The sequence below is a fragment of the Lynx canadensis genome, chromosome X, assembly GCF_007474595.2.
Source record: "Lynx canadensis isolate LIC74 chromosome X, mLynCan4.pri.v2, whole genome shotgun sequence".
Lineage (NCBI taxonomy): Eukaryota > Metazoa > Chordata > Mammalia > Carnivora > Felidae > Lynx > Lynx canadensis.
The window spans coordinates 13,180,005-13,203,231 of record NC_044321.2 but is presented as its reverse complement, the minus strand read 5'-3'; the positions used below and the strand labels follow the sequence as shown (position 1 = coordinate 13,203,231).

The following is a 23,227-nucleotide window of genomic DNA, read 5'->3' as shown; positions in this document are numbered from 1 at the left end:
AGCTTTTAAGGAGGGCCCCTTCAGCAGCCTGGATTCTCCTTGGCTATGTGCCCTGGGCCCCATAGCCTGCTTAAGAGGAGAGACCTTGACAAAGGAAGCAGGAAGGAAGTGGTTTCCACAGAGCCATCCTCCAACAGTGAAGGAGCAAAAGGGAAGACTTGTAAGGGTTCCAGCAGGGTGGGGATCTAGGGCAGCTGGAGGAATGGAATTTGTAACAGGCCCAACCTGAATGGCATCAGGGTCAGTGGGAAGGGTTTTTGGAAAGAGCCAGGATTCCCATTGAACGTGCCTTGAAGGTACTTGTGGGTGGGTGGCAGTTCTCCTACCATTGAACCAGATCAGCACCCAAAGCAAGAAAGTACAGGAGGGTCACCATCAGCTCATGAAATTATGAGGAAACCCACGGCCACCCGACCTGCCTTGTGACCTTGGGCAAGAACTTAATCTCCCTGTGCCTCAGTTTCCCTATCTGTGAAACAGACATAATAACAATAACTATTTCCTAAGGTTATGATGGGGATTAAGTAAAATAATATATGTGAAGCGTGGTATGTGGTAAAAATAAATGTTCACATTCATGTTTACTATTAATAATCTTATACTGGGCCAGAATAGTGTTCTAGCTTGGAATTAGACAAACATGAATAGAAATCCTGGCTTGCCCATGAAGTAGTCCTATGACTTTGGGCTTTCGTTTTCACTGATAAAATGGTGATACTAATAGCACTCACCACAAGAGAAGGTTATTGTAAAGATTCAACTGCAGGATAGCAAAAAGCATTTAGTAGAATGCCTGCACACATCTGAATTGTTCACTAAATTATACTCATGACAGACACAGAGCTGCGCCCTCCCTCCCCCCGCCGAGTCCTCCCCTGAGGAAAACCTCATGGCCCCAGCTGTGGGGAACTGCTGTCAGCTGACAGGGCCACTGTCAGCGACTTCAGGGCCTGTGTGTCCCTAGTAAGTTCTCTGAAGGCAGGAGTCCACTTCTCTGACGTCCCCAAAATATTCAGCACAGCACTGCAAATATGGTAGGTCAGCTCTAAATACTTACTGATGGGCCAATATGATGACTTCCTTCTGAAACAGAATATATCTCGATGGAGTCCACTTGGAAACATCTCAGGTGACAGTGAGGAAACTCTGCATTGCCCAAGCCGAGTCCACAGCAAAGATGAGGCTGCCCTTGCCAGCATCCCTCGCCCACTTACCACGGTTCTTTTTCTTTAAGATGGGATACAGAGCCTGGCTTTGGGGGGATCCAATTTAGTTCTTGTCAAAAGCCCTCCACTCTCTCCCCAGGCCTGGCTGGGAGGGAGGCCACTAGCTTCATGCTGACCTCGTTCCCAGTCAGCACTGCCTGTGAAAATGCGGTCTTGGCAGATGTGCCCTTTCGAGAAGATTTTTATCTTACAGAACTTGACAGATTTTCAGCCTCACTCTTTAATTTGAAGTTTCTCATGTTACCCCCTCCCCTCCCGTCGTTCCAGCTCGGGTAATTTTTCTCTAAAGCGACAGTTTCTCAGTTGGTGGTTACATTCCAGAGTGGGTTAATATGAAAGGCAGAATTGCCACATCTTGAATAACTTAATATGGGATTGACCAGAATGTAGCAAGTCCTGGGCTTTTGAGCAGTAGTTTCCAAAAACCAGTCCATGGAGCAGGGCCAAGGTCCCACTCCCACCCAGCTACAAGCCAATGGGCATGTGTTGCAATACAATAAAGGCCACCATACTTTGCAGCTCCCCTCATCAAGAGGTGGAGTCTATTTCCACACCCCTTGAATCTGGGCTAGCATTGTGACTTGCTTGTTTGGCCAGTGGAATGCAACAGAAGTAACAGTGTGTCGATTCCTAGTTTAGACTGCGAGAGGCCTTGACACTTTTGCTCTGAAGCTCTTGGAAAGCCACAACTGCCATGTGAACAAGCCTGGGCTAAGCTTCTAGAGGAGAGAACATGAGGAGACAGGCCCCAGTGCCCCAGCCTTCCCAAGAAAAGCCATAATGAACCAGCCAGTCCCGCTGAGCCATCAGCCGGCGGCAGATACATGAGCAGGCCCAGCTCAAATCAGCCAAGCCTGGCCCAAGCACAAGAATGGCCCAGCTGAGCTTAGACCATATTGGCATCATACAAAATCATGAGTAATTAAATAAGGGATGATTTACGTCACTGAGCTTCAGGGTAGTCTCTTCTATAATAAAATGGATATAGGGGGAAACTAATATAGGGGGAGACAGAAAGTAAAGAAAAAAGCAAATAACAGACCACGATAATACAAATCATGACATGTACAATAAAGGAAACAAACACGGTGAGGCAATGGAGGACTTTGGGTGACAAATGTGGAAAAGATAGTCAAGGGAAGACCTCTCTAAAGAGGTGACCTTTTTTTTTTTTAAATTTTTTTTTTCAACGTTTATTTATTTTTGGGACAGAGAGAGACAGAGCATGAACGGGGGAGGGGCAGAGAGAGAGGGAGACACAGAATCGGAAACAGGCTCCAGGCTCTGAGCCATCAGCCCAGAGCCTGACGCGGGGCTCGAACTCAGGGACCGTGAGATCGTGACCTGGCTGAAGTCGGACGCTTAACCGACTGCGCCACCCAGGCGCCCCAAGAGGTGACCTTTTTGCTGAGACTCAAATGAGGGGAAAGAACCTGCTGAGTGAAGACCTGAAGCACAGGAAATTGCAATTCAAAGCCTCCAAGGTGTGTTTTCAAGAAACGTAAGGAAAACCAGCATGGCTGGAGCCTGGTGAGAGAGGGAGAATGTGGCCAGAGGTAGTCAGAGAAGTGCACCAAGTTCCTCAAGAAACCACTGGAGGGGTTTAAAAAGAAGAGTTACAACATCTGATTTCCCTCTTTTAAAGGTCACCCTGGCTGCAGTGTGGAGGACAGATAGTAAGGTGCCAAGACTGAAAGCAGGAAGCTGCAAAACCCAGGTGAGAGAAGACGCTGGCTTAACCTAGGGAGGTATCGGTAGTGGTCATGACAAGGGGTCATATTCTGGAACTATTTTGGAGGGAAAGCTTCCTGACGGCACATAAACTGGCTTAAAACCAAAGTTTGTTATTTGATCCATATGTCTAATAAAGTTTAGGTCATATTGCTTTGCTTTTCATATGCTTATTCCAAAATTTTTATTGAGGAGTTTTTAATAAGTGTATAATTTACTCATATTTTATACCAGCTTTTATTGCTAATTATTAATAGGTACAGAAGGTTTTCCTCATACTTAAAAAGGTGGATAAAACATAAATCCAACATCTGGTCATACACAGAATAGAGTATTTGGTTCCTAACTCGTATACTCCTAATTTTGTGAAAAGGATTAAAATTTTTCTATTCAGAAATCATTTTGAACATTTTTAATCAGAATCCCCTCTTGTAGTCCCCCAGGATGTCAACATTTGCTTATAAACCATTTACTGAAAATATTTTTCTTATAAGTTAATTTGGAAACATTTGTTTGCTTAACAATTACTGAGAAATAGTGCAGTTTGGTGATTAAAATCATGTACTCTGGAGCCAGTATGCCAGGTTCAAATTCCAACTCTGCCATTTATTACTTGTGTGATCTTTGGCTTGTTTTTTAAAAATGAGGTGGTAATAGTACTTCCCATACGGTGATGTTTTGATGATTAAATTACTTAATACGTGGCAAGTGCTTAGAAGAGACCCTGGTACGTAGTAGGTGCTCGGCGTTAATATTTAACATTAAATGCCTTTAGGAGTCTAGTCACTGGACTACATATCTTTGTTAGTGTGACTATTTGAAAGGTGCAGAATAACATTTCACTTAAAAGTTAACAAAAACATCTTTCAGATTTTCACTAATGCTGCATTTCCTTCCTAATTTTCTATCTCCATCAGTTCTGACTATATGTTGTCCTCTAATGGCTGGTCCTCATGCTCACTATACCCTTGGCCAGCACCAGCCTTATCAACTGTGGATTATGTATGTAAGAAAAAATACGTCAACAGCACACTACATGGTAACTACACCAGACACTGTTGTGGGAAAGTTGCCTGCTGCTCCAAAAGAAGTGATGGTCAAGCTGTTCATGAGTTTGCAGTTAGAGGGGGATGGGGGTTGAGGTCATCTTATAGGCTAATTCAGTCAAATGCCTAGTGCCTGGGCTGGGAAGGCTCAAATAGCTGGGGGCTGAACAGCTGGGGCTCTTAGGCATCTCTGTCTCTGCATGGTCTCTCTCTGTGGCATCTGTAACATGGCAGCCACAGGGTAACAAGACTTCTTACACAGTGGCTCAGGATTCCAACAGTGCCCGTGAGGGGAGGGGTGGGGAGGGGGGGTAAGAGAGAGAGAGAGAGAGAGAGAGAGAGTGCAAGAGCCAGGCAGAAGCTGTACTTCCTCTTATGACCTAGCCTTGGAAGTCACACATTAGTCACAACTAATATTGTAGTCTGTGAGTCGAGGCTGTCAAAAAGGGATGAATGCCCACTGATGTCCAAGGGGGAAGCAAAATAGACTCCACCTCTTGACGGGGGGTGGGCGTGGGGTGGCAAGGTTCTGGAAAAGCATGTGGGACTGGAATTATTATAGTCATTTTTGGAAATATGCTCTGCCACAGATGGAAAGAGCATCAGTGAAAGCATGACTTGTGCTGGCCAAAGAGATGATACCCACAAGGAACAAAAAGCCATAGGTCCACCTGAGATGGCTAAATGTGTAGCTTTACCTGAATGGCCCTACCTGTATCAGGTTAAGAGAGAGAGCAACGATGGGGATAAGGGGAAGGGGAAGAAGGAAACTCATGTTTCTTGAGCACCAATGATACCCTGAATCTTTTACACATTGGCAACTGTCAATCAACAACCATTCAGCTCATGATTCTGTGGGATGGCAATCTGAATTGCATTCACCTGGCCAGTTCGTTTTTTTGACTTGTTTTTGTTTTTGTTTTTTTGCTCTATGCTTGCTTGTGCATCATCATTAGCCAGCTGCTAGGTCAGCTGGAGGTTGGTCGACAATCAGCTGAAGCACCTTTGCTCTTCCCATCATGGTCCCTCATCCTCTAGCAGACTAGCCCAGGCTTGTCCACACAGTGGAAAGTCCTACAGCAGCCAGCCCCATTACGCAGGCACTTTTGAAGTCTCTTCCATGTCACAATTGCTGTTGTCCCATTGATCCAATCAAGTCACATGGCCAGACAAGATCCACAAACACTGCAAGAGTGTAGACACAGGGAAGGGGGACATTTGTGGCCATTTTTACACCTTACCACAGCATGAGATGTAAAATTTTGTTCACCAACTTCTCCACAACAATTTCTCACAGAAAAGAGTCATAGTGACAGAAGTCTCTATTGGAGATTCCTTATGCTTCACCCTAGGCAAGCAAGGAAGGACCAGGAGCAAACAGTCTTTAGGACTTCTAGTCACACTAGAACAGTCCCATGTGGTCCGTGAGCCAGGACCACATCCAGCCTGGAAGGAAGGCAGCACACTTTGAGACAAGGAAGAATTGAATGGGAGAAGAGCAAGGAGAAAGCCCCTTCCAGAAGATGTCAGTCTAGCACCGCTGCTCCCATTCATCATTTACCACCTATCCCTGAAGAGAGTTCTCATTAAACCTCAATATATTCGTATTGTCATCAGCAAAAAAAAGTAAAAGCAACTAAGTTCTGCTTTTTGTTCTATATTTGTCTTCTTTTTACTTTTTTGACAGTCTAGAGCGGGGGACTGGAAGAACTGGGCCAGGAAAGCTACCTACCACATAATGGACAAGGTTACATAGTCAGACAAAGCCCCCAAGGTAAGTGTGTTATTGTGTAACATAAGGCCATGAGTGCATTTTAGAATATTAAATTATTTTTAAAAATTGTCCCTGGGTCTTTGGCCTTCTTTATTTCTTCCACTTAGATGCCTCACTTATTTACCCAGAACATAAACTATGGCCTTCCTCTGTGGCTACAACTCTTTGGCAGGGGTGGAGGGGCCTTAGTGTTTAACTAAACCACAAATAATTTGTCTCCAAAGAATAATCCCATCCCTACCTTCCATGCTCCTACCCTACCCCCACCCTACCCACACAGCTTGGTGGTTAACCCCTTAATGAAGTTCCAAAATGTCTGTTCCTCCTTCATTCAGGAGGACCAGGCCTGTAGAACTAAGACCAGACCCTGACAGTAGACACATTCATGGCCAAGCTCTCAGGCAACTTCTCCTGAGTCTTCAGAGTCATATGAGCTATAGGTAGGACACTACTTGATCCCAGGGTGCTCTTACTTGTTTCCCAATTCACAGGCCTGGTGGCACAGGAATAATGCCTCCCCCAAAGGTGTTATATTCATTTTCTAGGGCTGTGAAGAAAAATTTGTTCCAGCTTCTGATGGTTTTCCAGCAATCTTTGGTGTTCCTTGACTTATAGATGCATCACCCCGATCTCTGCCTTCATGTTCGCATGGAACTCTCCATGTGTGTGTGCATGTCGCTGTGTCCAAATATCCCCTTTTGATAAGGACATAGTCATATCAGATTACTGCCCACCAGAATGACCTCATCTTAATTTGATCATCCGTGAAGACCCTATTTCCAAATAAGGTCAAATTCACAGGCACTGGGGGTTAAGACTTCAAAACCTTTTGGGGAGTTACAATTCAACCCATAACAGATGTCTACACAGTAATCCCTGGAACCTGTCAATATCTTGCCTTACATGGCAAAAGGGACTTTGCAGATGTGATTAAGGTTACTCAAGGGACTTTGAGATAGATTATCCTGGACTATCCAAGTGAGCCCAATGTAATCACAAGTCCTTAAAAGTGGAAAAGCTTTTCCCACTATAGAGGGATATGTAAGGATAAAAGAGTGCTCAGAGAGATTCAACACTGAGGATGACATTAGGGGGCCACAAGCCAAGGAATGTGGTGGCCTCCAGAAGCTGAAAAAGGCAAGGAAGTGGATTATTTCCTAGAGCTTTCAGAAAAGAATGCAGCCCTGGGGCGCCTGGGTGACTCAATCGGTGAAGTGCCAACTCTTCGTTTCAGTTCAGGACATGATCTCACGGTTCATGAGTTCGAGCCCTGGGTCAGGCTCTGTGCTGACGGTACGGAGCCGGCTTGGGATTATATCTCTCTCCCTCTCTCTCTGCCCTCCCATGCTTGCTTTCTCTCTCTCTTTCTCTCTGTCAAAATAAACTTTACAAATATTTAAAAACTAAGAAAAGAATGCAGCCCTGCTAACACCTTGATTTCAGGGTAAGGAGACTCATGTCAGACTTCTGGCCTATAAAACTATAAGATACTAAAATTGTACTATTTAAGCCCCCAAGTTTGTGGTAACTTTTCAAGCAGGGACAGAAAACAAATAAGTTGAGATTAAGCCTAACCAGATCTTATATCCTGTTCCCTGGAAGCAGAGCCTGAGACAGGGATTTTGTGGAAGTGATTTACTGGGGGAGCAGGATAGGGCAGGAGGAGAAAGCTAAGCAAGGATGGGATCTTTACTGGAGACTAGCTTCCACTTGATCCTGTGGGAGGCTCTGAAGTATAAATAGCACAACATTAATCAAATTTCTGCAAGGCTTTTATACCTCCATGGTAGTCAGTGATTGATCAAGAACTATAGGGGTTAGGGTGAGGTGGAAGTGAGCAGGGGAGGAGCAGAGCTTGCAGAGACAGGAACAGCTATGAGTCATCAGCCCATACTCACACTGGCTGGGAAATGGAGACCCTACACATAACCTAGGGCAGAGCCATCTAAATCTAATCTTAGGACCTTCAGGAGCCTCATGCATATTCCACAAGGACAATATTGGTTCACAATTTTAGGGTGCATTTTCCCTGTGCCTCCTGAAGGACATGACTTTGCCATGGTCAGTCCAAGGCATCTATTTGCTGGAAGATGGAGTGGGGCAGTGGGGGAGGAGATGGAGATTTTGCTGCAGAGGGCGTGAAGACAGAAAGACCAAAGTAATATTTGGCTTTTAAGATTCAAAACTGAAATATGCAGCAGGCAAGGGCCTTATAAGCCAAGAGATTGTCTTCAGGAAGGATTTTCCAGAATCCTTTGTTCTCTTCTTATAGCCAATTAGCAAATGGAAGACTCTGGTTTTTACTGCAGTGAAAGCAGGGAGATCTTTGTCTGCCATGAAGGCATAACTGGAGTCAGGAAAAAGGAAATATGACAAAGGGGAATAAAAGAAGCCCACCCCTTTTCCAGGCAAAGAACTTGTGAAAAGTACAAGTGTGAGGTAAGGAAGCGGTCACAGGGGTGTGTCCTGAGCTCCCATTTCTGGAATGTGCAGTAGCCACACTGAGAGATAAGAGGGCCTCGGACAAACCTGAAACAGTCACCTTACAGTCAACTGCATGGCACAGTGGGATCAAGTACGGGTGTCCCTGATCTTTGCAAGCTGCCTTCGGTCCCTGTAGGGTGTAACACCTAGGTTAAGAGCCAGAGGTCCCACCACAAGACCGCTGTAGCAGGACAATTTCACCCTGCAGTGGGCTGCACAGAGGCCTCAACAAGTACCCAGGGGTCTGCAGTCAGCAGGAGCCTAGGGGAAGCCTGGTCATCCTGGGAGGCCCTAGGCCTTGCCCACACCAAAAGAATAGTCAGATCCCAAGTTGCACTGGCAAGAAGACATCAGCCTGGGGTCCAGAAGAGGCTAAGGAGCCTGCCTAAGTCCCTCTCCTCATGGAGTAGGGAAAGTGCTTTCTCACCAAATGAGTGTCTGAATGTCTCCTGATAGGCCCATTTATAGCATCACAGATGACTGACTACACTGAAGCCAAATTGGCATTTCATTTAATTTTATCCCACTAACAACCAGGGGGGGCCTCAGTAGACTCATTAAAGATCAAATAAAAATAATCTGGAGGAACGGGGACACCTTGGCTCAGTTGGTTAAGCATCTCTTGATTTTGGCTCAGATCATGATCTCACGGTTCATGAGATCGAGCCCCGTGTTGGGCTCTGCACTGACAGTGTGGAGCCTGCTTGGGATCTCTCTCTCTCTCTCTCTCTCTCTCTCTCTCTCTCTGCCCCTCTCCCACCAAAATAAATAAACATTTTTTAAATAAAAATTTTTTATACACCCCATGTGCAGGTGAGTTTAATTCTGCCATGTGTACAATGAAGAGGCTTAGCCAAATGATTAACTTTAGAATTATGATTTTAGATCTGATACAGCAGGAGGTCACCAGAGCCGAGGACAATCTGAGACAGCCCCAAAGGAGAAGAGGACTGCCCTCCTTCTCCACCACAGGGAGGCAGCCCCCAGGGAAAACAAGCCCTCATGCCCGGTCCCTGCCCCAGCTTGTGGGACTTGGCTCAGAGTGCCGAGCTAAAGGCCCTCACTTCCATGCTGCACCCTCATACCTGGGCCCGCCAGTACTCTCTGCTCCTCTCCCACCCTGACACATCAGGGGCTTTGGACTTTCCAGGGCTCATTAGTGCCTCTGTCATCAGAGAGAGGGCATAGGAGAGGAAACTGGCCTCTTCTGGCAATGCTCAAGAAAGGCTTGGTGGAGAGAAGGGGAAGAATCCTGCTAGGTTACCATGAGGTTTGGAGATGCCTGGTGAGTTCTACTGGCCCACTCAGAGCCACACTGAACTCAGCAGTCTCAGAACATGCTAGCTCTTTCTGCATGACCATGGCTTCACTTGTTTTTGCTTTCATGTCAGCTCTTTTTCTTCAAGCACATGGTTTCTCCTTCAAGCCCCACTCCAGTGGAACCTCCTCAAGGAAGAAATTCCTGCTGACTCCAGGAAGATATGGCACCCTCCGCTGGGCTACATCATGTCCTTGCTGCCAATACAGAAGGAATGCAGTAACTTTGGAGTGCTTGTGCCTTACCTGTTCGACTAAACTTCCCAAACTTGGGTGCAGCCTCAGTCTCAACCCTGCATCCCCAGGGCCTGGCACAATGAAGACACTGAACATTCCCGCAAGACTTTTGTCCCTTTTTCAGTCACGGTTCTAGCTTCATGCCCTTGATCTCTTCCTCTGGTAACTCTTCAGATATCTCATGTGATTCACTCATTCAGCATATATTTACTAAATACCTACCATATGCCCCGACATTGAGTTGAACACTAGAGCTTGGACAAATATAAGACATGGGCTCTGACCTCAAGGAGCTCAGCCTATTGATTAAGACAGACAGGTGAACAAATCATTGTAAAATAATGTGGTTCCAGCAACAACATTGCACGCAAGGCATTACAGGAGTGCTAAGAAGGGACACTGCAAGGCTTAGGTCCAAGAGGCTAATGGTAGGTCCAAGAGCCCAATGGTTCTGCACATGGGTTGGGTGGAGAGGAGTGCCACAGAGAGGGTTGCCAGCTCAGACACCGTCCATGTGAATGACACATGCGCACACACGCGCACACAGATTCCCACCCCCAGGGCGCCAGCTAAGCTTAAAACAGACTGTGACATGTCAGATCTGAAATCCCAGTCCTTTTCCCAGTGAAAAAAAAATGGGAATTAAGTTAAAGTTTTCTTTGAAAGTTCTTCTAATGGCCTGGCTCCACATTCCAAGCCATGGTCCTCCTCTGCATTCAGCTTATGTAGTGGTGGCCACTGCCCTATATAGAGAGGAGATTTGGAAGCCCCACACCTAAAACACAGCATCTCCTCTACCCAGGCTATCCCTTGGAGTTATGGGGTCCAAGCCAAACTCACTTTGAGCTCTTGAGATAAAGTTGATATTAAGGGCTCTTCCAAAATGAAAGAGAAGACTCCGACTGGGTGCAAAGTCAGGGACCATCAATAATCCATTCAGACCCCTTCATAACCATTCCCCATTGTGACATGTGGTGTCTGGTGGGCTTTCCTGCCCAACCACCAGCACTTGCATCTCTGTTGGTGGCCTGCCCTAGGCTGTTGGAGCCCGCTGTGTTGTTGGGCATGGACCATGAGTTGGCCCAGGGACAGCACATTGGTGACATACTGATAGGGAAAGGGTGTGAACACCCTCCTGTCCTTTGTGCAGACACAAATCCCAGAGCACCACTGCAGGGCTGAGCTAGTCACCTTCTGCGGGCTTTGCTGCGCCTCTTTCCCTCCCCAGCCCACTTTCCACTCCCATCCTGGTCTTTAATACAGCACTGTCCCATGAAGCCTCAGGCAATATGCTTCCAGGGAAGGCAGCCTCATGATGGGGGGTGGGGGGTGGAGGGGATGGGTTGTGTTCCCCCACTGGCTTGACTTAGGTGAGCCTTAGGATCTTTGTTCACCACCTGGTGACAGGCACCTGGGCCCCTTCTCTAGGCTACAAGCCACAGTGTGACAAGACCTGTCTCACCTCAGTAAGTGCCCTGTTTCTCCATAATCTGGGCAAGGCACTGGGAGCCCACCAAACCTTCTGGACCAAGGACTTCTCTGATAAAATGTTAAGAGGTCTCCTACAAGCCATTGAAAGTAGCTTCCTACGTAAACTTTGCTTGGTTTAGCCCAAGCTAACACTTCTGCAAAGTGTCATGAAGAAGGCACACAGGTTTGAGTCCTGACCACTCATCCGGGGTTATAATGGGGAAGACTATGGGAGCACTTTCACCTGGAAAGGGAAGAAAACAAAAGAATTCTCACTTGACATTGACTGAGTTTTCCTTGCCAGTTTGTTCTGAAGGAAATTCTGTTCTAACTGTCCTTGACCACAAAAGATCATGAAAATACTAAGGGAACATTTTTAGGCTTAATGTAGCGCCTCTAAATCATGTATCTTGGCAGCACAGATCCTGCTGACTCGGGATGTCAGAATTGGCAGGTGTGAAAAATCCCTACCGTCCATCACTGTAAAACTCATCTTCTCCCTGGGGTCTGAAGCTAGCAGAGCTGAGGAAAAAGAAAACACATCAAGCAGGAGACACTGCAGGAAAAACAGCCAGGGCTTTCAGATTCAGAGACAGCGACATTCATCATCATTAGCCAAATGAAGAGTTAAGCCAAAGGCCGGCAACCCCTTCATTACTGGCTCCCCCCTCTGAAGGGCTGGCAGAAGGTGGGCCAGATAGTTTTTGAGAGGCCCATGGTTTGTGGCACTTGGGCGTGAGGTGGCCTCATCAAGACCTTCAACAAAGGCATGGCCAGATACGGCTCTGATCTAGGTGCTCTGGGCAGAAATTTGATAGAAGGTACATGTCAATCAGAGGACACTTGACATGAAGGACAAGATGAGGTTCTGGAGACGGCATGGGTAGGATCAAGCGGGAGAGGCTTCAGGAATGAAGAGACTTCAGGGGCGTCTATAGCTGTGGTGAGGACTGCTATATATTCACTAAAATGCATTTCCTGTCTTCACTGGCACACAGCTAGATACATTTCTCAGCCTCCCTTGCATTAGCCATTGGCATGTGATGCAGTTCTGGCTAATGGAATGCGGACAGAAATGTGGTGTACTTGCCCTCACTTGAGCCATAGAACCTCCTACAGGATACCCCCCACTCCCTTCCCCTACCTGCCTTCCAGAAGCAGAGGATGTAATGGATGACACTGAAGCCCTAGAGGAGAACAGAGGCACAGTTGGAAGGAATCTGGGCCCCTACATGACTGCATAAAGCAAAAGCCCCAGTCCCACATGGTCAGCCAGACTTTGTGTGTGGAAGAAGTAAATGTGTATTGTGTGAAGCCCCTGAGATTTAGGGCTTCATCTGTTATAGCAGCTAATATTACCTAAATTCATTCAGCAGGGAAGCTGAACCATGACAAAAGCAACCTTCAGTGTTTCACAACTGAGGCAAGAATGGACACTGCAGACAATAATCCTAATGAGAAACAAACCAACAAAAAACTAGTTACCTGGATCAAAGCTTTCCTTTCCCAGTTTGAGAAGCAGTGTACAAAGAACAGGTGCTATGCAGGCTGACAGGCCAAGAAGTGAATTCTAGCTTTGTCCCTGGCTAGTCATGGGATCTCACAAGGAAGCTTCTCCTCTAAGGCTCAATTGCCTCACCTTTAAAACAGAGATAGCCGGGGCACCTGGGTGGCTCAGTCTGTTGAGCGTCCGACTTCAGCTCAGGTCATGATCTTGCAGTTCTTGAGTTTGAGCCCCACGTCGGGCTCTGTGCTGACAGCTCAGAGCCTGGAGCCTGCTTCAGATTCTGTATCTCCCTCTCTCTTTGCCCCTCCCCCATTCACACTCTGTTTCTCTCTCAAAAATAAATAAACATTAAAAATTAAAAAAAATAAAATAGAGATAGTCATGTCCAATTTCTGTGGTCGTCATAATGTTCAGACTCAATGAGATTACATATCTAGTGTCCCCACAATGCCTGATGCATAGCAGGCCCACATTAAATATGAGTTTTCCATTTTCTTCCTTGTCTTCCTCCAGAAACTTCTCCACACTGCCATTTTTCCCCCATAATCACTGGATAGTGTCCGACCTCAGAAAAATGGCAGACACATATACGTCTCACAATTTATCAGGTGCAGGAGAAAGACAGGAGCTGGTGCTGGCCTTCTCTGTCACACTGGGGCAACTTGACCAAGGCTTTCATTCCAGTGATCGATCATGTTCATTTTGAGCTACATTTGGCTGCTCAGAAAAATTCGTCCCCAGCCCTCACAGTGAGCTGGAAGGCTGGCCTGGCCCCAAAGATACCTCAGCAAATCTGCTACCCAGCTCCAGTGGCGGGCAGCCAGGCGTCTGGTCCCTCAGCCTCAGTCATGCAGCTGTGACTGACAGGCAGCGGGGAGCTGAAGCTCTGATGTGAAGCTCTGCTTTGGCTTCTAGAAAAATAGCAACAGCAGCAGCAGGCTCCACTGGAAAGCAGCCCCTGCCAGCACGGCTGATGCTGACACCCCACCGCCCAGGGACCCACACCGGAGGGTAAAACAGCAGGTAATTGATGGCTTCCCAAGCTAACTTAGCAGACTGAGTTGACTCTGGAGTTTAAGACAGAGGTTTGATTCCAGCCGGACCCTAGTGGGCCATTTCCTGACAGCTCAGAGCAGAAAGCAAGAACTGAATGCTGCTTCCTCAGCTATATACAGAAATAATCCCTTGCAAGTGTGGGAGGCTCTAGCAGTGGGCCTCAGATCTGGCTGCACACAGGAATCACTTGGCAGCTTAAAAATTCCTGATGCCGAGGCCATGACCCAGGCCAACGCCATCAGAATTTCTGGGGCTGGGACCCAGGCATCTGGGGGTTTGTATGCTTCCCCCAGGTGATTCCACCATGCAGTCAAGGGCGAGAATCCCCGGGCTACAGATTCCAAGCACTCACCCTGACATCAGCTGCCGTGATGTAGGACTGTTGGCTGCATTGGAGAGAGAAGTTCCCCCAAGTCCTACGTTTGATAAGTGAAGGAGCTAGGATGTGGCCCCAGCCTTTTGGTATTTAATTCAGTAATCTCTCCTTAACCCTTCTGGCCTCATCTTCCTCTTCTGTAAAATGAGAATCCCATTAACCTACCTCACAGGTTGTTGTAAGGATGAAACAACTCAATTTTATTGTTTAATTTATTTTGCTTAATATCTACACATGGCCTTCCAGTGTGCCCAGCACCCTTCAAGCACTTTACCAATATTAACTCAGCTTAGTTCACTAAAATAGCCTCCTGTACGCTCCTACGCCACTGGGGGGAATTGCTCTGGGGAGTGATTTAACAACATGAGCAATTGCCTTTAAAACGTGTGAACTTTTTGACCCAGCAAAATCTTAAAAGTCATGAAAGGAAATAATTAAGGGTGCATGAAAAAATTTAACCACAAGGGTGATCGCTGCAGTTTTTATAATGACAAAAAATGGAAACACTAATTTTCAAATATAAGGGATTCATTAAATAAATCAGCAAAAAGCTGAACCAGCATGGCTCGGTTTTAAATGGTGTGTGGCACACCCTTCCATGTTATCTGACTCTAATTCCATGGGAGCTATTTTACAATTTTGCAAACTGTATAACTGACAGCAATGTAGTTTCTCTTCTCTTGCTTAGGTACGTGCAAATCCTATCCTGCCCTGTCCTGTAGAAGTTCAAGGGACTGCCCTCCCCCACTGCGGAAGAGACTAGTTTTGCCTCCATTTGCACATTCATTTCAACATTCTTGATCTATAAATGTGTCCATTCTTTGGATTTTCTTTTGAACTGGTTATATATACCATCTGCTTGGTTTCCTCATTTTTACTGAGTTAAATAAAATCTTTAACAAGTGTAAAATGAAATGGAATAAATAAATGGTATGTGGCAAACATCCTAGGGTGGTCCGCACCTGGCATAATCCCCTCCCCTTGAGTGTGGGCAGGACCCACAACTTGCTTCTAACCAATGGAATATGGCAAAGGTGATGAGATGTCATGGTTACATTATAATGTAGATATAAATAGGTATAGACAGATATCAGCATAGATACAATACTTATCTTGCTAGTGCACACTAGAAAGACTCACTTGCTGGCTTTGAACAGCTGCCATATTGAAAACTGCCTATGGAGAGAGTCACATGGCAGGGGATTGCTGGTGGCCTCTAAAACCTAAGGGCAGCCTCTAGCCAACAACAAGGAAGAAGCCGAGCCCTTAGACACACAGCTTCAAGAGAATGAATTTAACCAATGACCTAAATGAGCTCAAATGTGGACCCTTCCCTAGTCAAGCCTCCGGTTGAGAAAGCGGCCTGGCCTACATCATGTTTGTAGCCTCATGAGACCTTGAGCAAAGGCTCTAGCTAAGCCAGGCCTGGACTCTTGATGAGTGGAAACTGTGAGAAAATAAATGGTGTTGTTTTAAGTTACTGGATATGTGGTAATTTGTTACACTGAAATAGAAACTAATAGAGGTATTGTGGAAGAATATTCTTTTACATGAAAGAAATCAACAAAATATTATTCAATTACAAGCTCAGAATATAAAGCAATATGATCCAACACCCCCCCCCACACACACACACACAATCTAGAAAGCTAATAATATAGAACTTGAGATGATTTGTATTTCTTCTTTTTGATTCTCTGTACCTTCCAAAACTAGTTGCATTTTTAATATAATATCAGAAAATGTTGAAATAAAAATACTGAATAAAATATTCAAGTATTAACAGTGGTTCTGTAAGGGTGGCGAAATTATGGTTGAATTTTATATTCCAGAATTCAGAAAATTATTTTAATTTTTCTACTTTGAAGAGCTGACACTGACTGGTGTAATTAAACAGAATAAATAAATAACTCCCAATTATTCTTTCAATTACAGAAGAAAAATCCCACCTTCATTGCTCCCAGACTTAAGTAGGAGGGAAAAACCATCCATGTATGGTCTGTCAGCCACACAGAGATACAGGATGACACAGAGTTAATAGCACAGACTCTAGTGTCATATGACCTGGATTCTGAGTCTGGCTACCTGATTGTATTTTCTGGGCAAATTATTTAGTCTCATCTAAAAATGGAATAATAACTACTACCCCAGAGGGTAAGGATATCATGGGGATTCAATAAGATAGTTTATATAATTTATTTTTAAATGACCCTGGTATATGATAGGTGCTCAATAAATGTTGGTTAGTGTTATCGTTATCATCATCATCATCATCATCATCATCCAACTTCCTGTTGCAGGAGTGGCCATTATTTCAGGCCCAATGTTGTTCTTAGGCTCATTAAAAGAAGTGCTAAAGAGGGGTGCCTGGTTGGCTCAGTCAGTTGAGTGTCTGACTTTGGCTCAGGTCATGATCTCATGGTTTGTGGGTTCAAGCCCCGTGTTGGGCTCTGTGCTGTCAGCATGGAACCTACAGCCTGCTTTGGATTCTGTGTCTGTCTGTCCACCTCCCTCTCTCTTTCTCTCAAAAATAAATAAACATTAAAAATAAAAAAAAAACAAGTACAAAAGAAAAACATAAGAATTATAATTATGGCATATTAATTCAGATATTTAAATGAATATCACATGCCTTGAAGGACCTAAAGTGGATGCTGTGGGATGCTGAAGACACAATTTGCCCACTTCAATGCTAGAAAGAGGTTCTTCAGTATAATTAGCACTATGTTTCCGCTGGGGTGACATGAGGTGGTTGGAACTGGCCCTTTAAGAATCTGAGTCAAGCTGGTTTGAGGTTTATTACGTGCTATAATAAACTGGTTCGTTATGGTATGAGGTGAGCCAGGTCTAGGTCAAAACTCTCTCAACATTCCAGGGGCCTCTGGGCACTGGGTGGGAGGTGGAAGCACTCCAAGGCCACCGTGAAGCACAGCTGAAGAGTTACAGCTGCCCTTGGGATGGTGTCAAAATCTGGGCTTGGTAGGGGCAGGCCAGGCCAAGGAGACTTGACAAACAGGCTGGAGCAGGAGAGAGGCCAACATCAGGGGACCTGTAGGCTGGGTGTCTGATGATGTGGCCACAGGCAGGAGGCAAATGGCCAGCCAGACAGGCAGATGGAGTCAGGGATGTTCTACAAACTTTTCATTGCCTGGGACAGACCTGGCCTTGGGAGTCTGGCAGAGAGTATTTGGTGGAGGCTAGGCCAAGCCACCGATGGCACAAGGGAGCCAAGCTACTGGTAGAAGTGCTACAGCTATAAGATGTTAAGGATGGCTTGTTGTCCTAAGAAGCAATTCTAAGGAATGTCTCTCTTAGAAGCATGCGGCTCCAAAACACTTCCAGACACAGGCATGGAATTCCTCCCATGATGAGCAGGGTAAAAAATGAAATCCATCTAAATCTTCCCCAAGAAAACTCCTAAAGGAAACTCATATTTCCTCAGGAGGACCTGTCTCCAGGTCCTCACAAACACCAAGCAGCAAAATAATGGTATCCATTTTGTTTAGATTAGGAGCTCATCAGTGCAAGGTGAGGAAGGAGCAGTGTATCCCCAGACTCAGAGAAGGGACAGTGGCTCTCTGGTGGGTCAGGCTTTACTATGAATATGATTATGATTATGGTCCCTTAAAAGAACCTTCAGACGTATTTATTTTTAAGTAACTGGTGTTTTAAGATTCCAATCCCAAAATGTCAAGACCAGTTTCCTAATTCACAACTAAACAGGTGGAAAGCAATTTAGACTTAAATATTAGACTGTCTACAATTTAACTAGTTTCCTCCCCTGGAAGGAAGATGTCTAGCTTGAAGGGACTGTCTACTTTGGTGCTTTCCTTTTTGCTTTCATGGCCAAGGCCATATCCATACCATTGTCTCCTGAGACCCAGAAAACTGCAGGAGCAGATTTACCCTGCAATTGGATGCTAAAGCCAGCATACCCAAATCACTACTTTGAGGGGTACAATACCCCACTCAAAAGCCTATGAAGGTTGCTTACATTTAGTCAGCGTGGGTAATATCAGATGCTGTAACAAACAACCTGAAAATCTCAATGACTTAACATGATAAATGTTTCTTTCTTGCTCATGCAAAATCTACTCCGCTGAATGGTTCTTCTCTAAAGGGAGAGTCAGGAATCTAGTTGGTATCAATCATGAGGTTCTACCTTCCTGTGTGTTCAAGGCTGAGCTGGTATCATCCAGCTACCCAGTGGGGCACAGGGAGAGCATGGGGATCATATACTTACTACCTAGCTATCTCAGCCTAGAGGTTACACAAACCCCTACCACTCACATCCCATTGGAGAGAACGAGTCATGTGCAAGGAGAGCTGGGAAAACATAGTCTGTGGCTGGGCAGGCAGCTCCCAGCAACAGTTCTAAACTACAGAATGGGAAACCCAAATATTTGGTGGTCAGCCAACCATCTATTCCAACAGAATCTCCTCACCCACTGAATTACTTCCAGACTTGTTAGTATGGTATTCGAAACCTATCCCAACTTAGCCCCCCCAATTCAAGTCATGAAGGACATCTTCTAACCAACCAGGATGACTCAGTTTCCCCCCAGATATATCAATTAGCTTTGGTTGCATAGCAACCCATTCCAAAAGTTAGCAGCTTAAAACAATAACCATTTACTTCACTCATAATTCTTCAGACTGGCGATTTGGGCTGAGCCCAACTGACAGATTCTTCTCTTCCAGCTCTGCTCACTCACATGTCTGTGGTGAGCTGGTGAATTGGCTAGCGGCTTTGAGTCTAGAGGGTACCTCAGCTAGGACAGGTTGCCTTTGCTTCACGTGGTCTCTCATCCTCCACTAGGGCTACTCCTGGCTTGTAAACCTAGCAGTGGCAGGCTTACGAGAATGAGAGCACAATTGGCAGAGCCACTTGAGGCCCAAGTTCAGAACTCACTCACTTCTGCAACATTTTAATAGAAAAAGCCAGTCACAAGGCCAGTTCAGATTGAAGGGGTAGAGAATAGATTCCACCTCCTTGATAGGAGGAGGCTCAAAACTACTACACCAGGTATGTCCTGTGCTCTCCATGCCCTCCTCACAGTGTGCCATCTATCTAAAACTTCTCCCTTCTCCTTGTCTTTGTCTGTGAACAACTCCAGTTCAAATGCATCCTATTCCACAATGGCTTCTGCCTTAGTTTAGGTTCTCCCCAAAACAGAGCCTGAGACAAGGACTTAGGTACAGGTATTGAGTGAAAAATTAAAAAGAGTAAAGCAGAGGGGCACCTGGGTGGCTCAGTCAGTTAAGCATCTGACTCTTGATTTTGGCTCAAGTCATGATCTCATGGTTCATGGGATTGAGGCCCATGTCAGGCTCTGCGCTGAAAGCATGGAGCCTACTTGGGATTCTCTCTCTCTCTTCCTCTCTCTCTGCCCCTCCCTTGCTTGTTCTCACTCTCTCTAAATAAATAAACTTTAAAAAGTAGTAAAGCAGAGATAGAGGAAAAGGCCAAAATAGAGGTGCTTTACTAAGATCACTGCTGTGGGCAATAAGAGATTAATTCCACAGGGATCCCCAAGAAGCTATGGGATGAGTCTCAAAAGTGACCATTCTTCAAAGAAGAACAGCTGGGAGCCTTTCTCCACCAGCTCCCATTTTTTATTGGTTGAAGTTTACTCCAAAGGACAATATCTTCCCCACACTTTCAGGCTGCTCTTGCATATGGACCAAGACAGCTCTCACCGCATCAGAGGAAAGCCCTGAGGTAGAAAGATCCATGTGCAGGTTTGAAGTGGGATGCTGTCAGCATGACCCTGAGCTCCTCTGGAATTCTCCTCTACAGCTGTGTCTGAAATCAGAGACCAGGGAATGTTTTCTGAGGTGCCAAAAATGTTAGATATAATTTCCCTGATGTCTTGTTGGAGAGGCATTCCCCCTCCTCAGGGATCCTGTGCTCTGAAGTTTCCATCAATCCTACAGCACTTATTACACATTGTTTTTAACTGCAGACATTTATATATGTGCATAATCTCCCCTGCTGGGCTACAAGCTACTGGAGGACAGCAGCCACATCAGATAGAACTTTTTAGACCCCTAAGGAGGGATGGGGGAATGGGGGAAATAGGTGATGAGGATTGAGGAGGGCCCTTATGATGAACATGGGTGCTGTATGTAAGTGCTGAATCACTACACTGTATACCTGAAACTAATGTTACACTGTATGTTAACTGGAATTTCAATAAAAACTCTTTTTAGAAAAGTAAATACATCTAGGGGGGGCCTGGGTGGCTCAGTCACTTGGGCATCGACTCTTGATTTTGGCTTAGGTCATGATCTCATGATTTGTGGGATTTAGCCCGGCTCCACTGTGAGCGTGGAACCTGCTTGGGATTCTTTCTCTCTCCCTCTTCTTCTGCTCCTTCCCCACTCGTTCTCTGTAAACAAACAAACAAATAAACAAGCAAAGATTTAAAAAGTAAGTATGTCTAAGGACATGCCAGGGAGTAATCTGGGGGGCACAATGGCTATGCCAGGAAGACCAATGGAGATGTTGTATTAGTGTGGCTGCCATAATGGAGACCTAGCTGAAGAAGGAGATAATGCAATAAGAAGCAGGTGTCACATTCACCAAATGGGTTAATATTTTTACAATATATTACTGATCCCAAATATGATACATGTGCATTATAAAAGAGTTAGAAGATGCAAAAAAGAACAAAGAATAGAGTTCATAATTCTACCACCCAAATGTAACTACTGGAAACACTCTGGCATAGTTCCTTCTTTCCTTCTTCATACACATTTATGTTACACGGTTGAAGTCATACTGGATATTGATTCCTAGTTTATTTAGCATGAGAGCTAGAAGAGACAGAGAAAATTGAGACCAACTTCTTCACTATATAAACAAGAAATGGAAAGCCCAAAGAAATCAAGGGATATATGAAGCCCCCAGAGCTGAGACCAGAATGGAGGTCTCCCAATCCCAATCCAGTGATATTTCCATGATATTATGCTGCCTCTATTTACCTCTTCTTCCTTCCTATATAATTATCAATACACACAAGAAACATGTTTGTGGCTTAAGATTTTCCAAATCAGTATGTGCACTTAAAACTGTATGTCTCTGTATGTATACACTGTTGTGGAAAGAGGTAATGGTGACCAACAGAGCCACCCTGAGAGTTAAAGGAGATGACATACATGAGAAAGCACCCAGCATGCAGCAGGGACTCCGTAAGTGCGACTGGGGTGTCCATGTGGCTGGGGCGTGCAGAGAGAGGCAGAGCAGAACTCTCAGCTCTGTTTTTTCCACATGGCCCCAAGAATAAGCTCACAAGGTTCTGTTGCCCATGCTGGAATATAAAATAAACTTCTCAGCCAGGAAGGTGGTTCTGCCAGGTCTCCTCTGTGTCTGGGTGGATTCGTTTTTCTATAAACTTTATGGTCCTCTGCAAAGAATGACGACAAGGGCTGCAGATGTTGCAGGCTCCTGCAAGCAGATGTTCATGACTGTAAAATCTCAGGGAAATTATACCTCAGCCTTTTAAGTCAATGAGCTAAAACCCAACATAACATTCTGGGTTCATTTATTCTTTTCTCCCCTTACAGCAGGCTGTGGATTAGTAGCAACAAAACAAATGCATTTCCTGGGCAGTAGCCCATGGTCACTGGAGTCACAGATAAGCTCAAACCTCTCTGTGTCTTAGCCACTATGATTATCTTTCTTCTGGGCTTAACTGACAACACAAAACCTCTGGTATCAGAGGAGAAATATATTCAGGGACTCTGTGGGTGGCAAAGAAATCAACACCTCCCCCACCCACCCCCACCTCTGGAAGCGACTTCCAACCCCTCCATTGCCACCAGCACCCATGCCAGGGGTGAGAGAATAGGGGTGTCAGAACAGAGCTTTGGAATTATTTAACCTTCTTCCTGTGCTGGAACCCAGTGCAATATCACAAACAATTATGTACAATAATCAGGAAGGCTTGAGGGAGTTTTTGTAAACAGAGCATTAGAAGAAGTCACAGTTTGTTTGCTTGCTTGCTGTCTTTCAGTAAATGCAAGAGCATTTCTTTTGTTCGCATATACCTCAGTATCTAAACACACTTTTGTGGGGAGGGATCAGGTTTCTTCTGTGAAGCTATGCATCATTTCTCTTCAAGAATAAGGACAGGGCATAACATTCTCACCACTATGAGCAAACAAGCACACAGGCTGTTGTTCTCTTTCTTCCTTTCCACCAGTGTCTCCTCCCTTCTTACCACCCCCTCCTCCCAATCGTGGAAGTCAATGAGTGATGAATAACAATCTCCCGAGCATGATGTTTCAAGATTAGGCCAGAGCATTGCAAGAAGCAGACTCCAAGCAACTTTCAAAAGCAGAGTCTGTTCAAAAACATACTCTGCTCCTCCCTCAGACAACTAAACAGGGTACAGACTGGCTCACAACCAGAATCTCTGCAGATAGGAATATGGAGAGAGTGACGTGCCTTGAAACAGAATTGTGGGGCGAATCACATGAAAGTATCAGACTCACTTTAAATGCCCAAGAGGAGAACAAGATTCCCAGGTGCTGAGAACAATTTCTAACAAGCAAACAAATAGGCACTTCATTGCTGAGCCTATCCCAAGCAACACAGCCAGGGTCCAATCTGGTTCGGTTGGTGGCAGTGGGCAAAAGTCCAGGTTCCCTTAGTTTATCCAAACTGGTTTGTCCATTTCTTGCTTTAATGTACAGAGTTTGTTTTTAAAAGTCATTGCCAACAGCTTTTCTCACAGTCTAACTGACTCATCAAATATGTATCTGGTGAAGTAAACTAGGGCTGTTTATTAAGTTTGGTGGTCAGAAGTTGTAGATGTCCCCATCTGATAATTTCTACTTTCTCTATGAAAATGATTACAAGTTTATTTCCTATAAATTCGGTACAGGGGTTGTGTGAGGGAGTGAGCGAGTGAGCGAGTGGGTGTCTGTGTTGGTAGAGGGTGGTATGGAAGAAAATGGAGGAAGATGAAAATGGGAGGAACAGAGCTATGGACACAG

At 45.3% G+C, this 23,227-nt stretch overlaps 1 long non-coding RNA gene across 1 annotated transcript in view; it reads left to right on the top strand.

The window, feature by feature from the left end:
- The window catches only part of LOC115507635, a 55,840-nt gene extending 50,017 nt beyond the window's left edge, over window positions 1-5,823 (top strand). The window contains exons 2-3 of the long non-coding RNA XR_004343241.1: window positions 2,872-2,943; window positions 5,691-5,823. This is a non-coding gene — a long non-coding RNA (uncharacterized LOC115507635). The remainder of the gene's footprint in view (window positions 1-2,871; window positions 2,944-5,690) is intronic.
- Window positions 5,824-23,227: the final 17,404 nt, after the last annotated feature.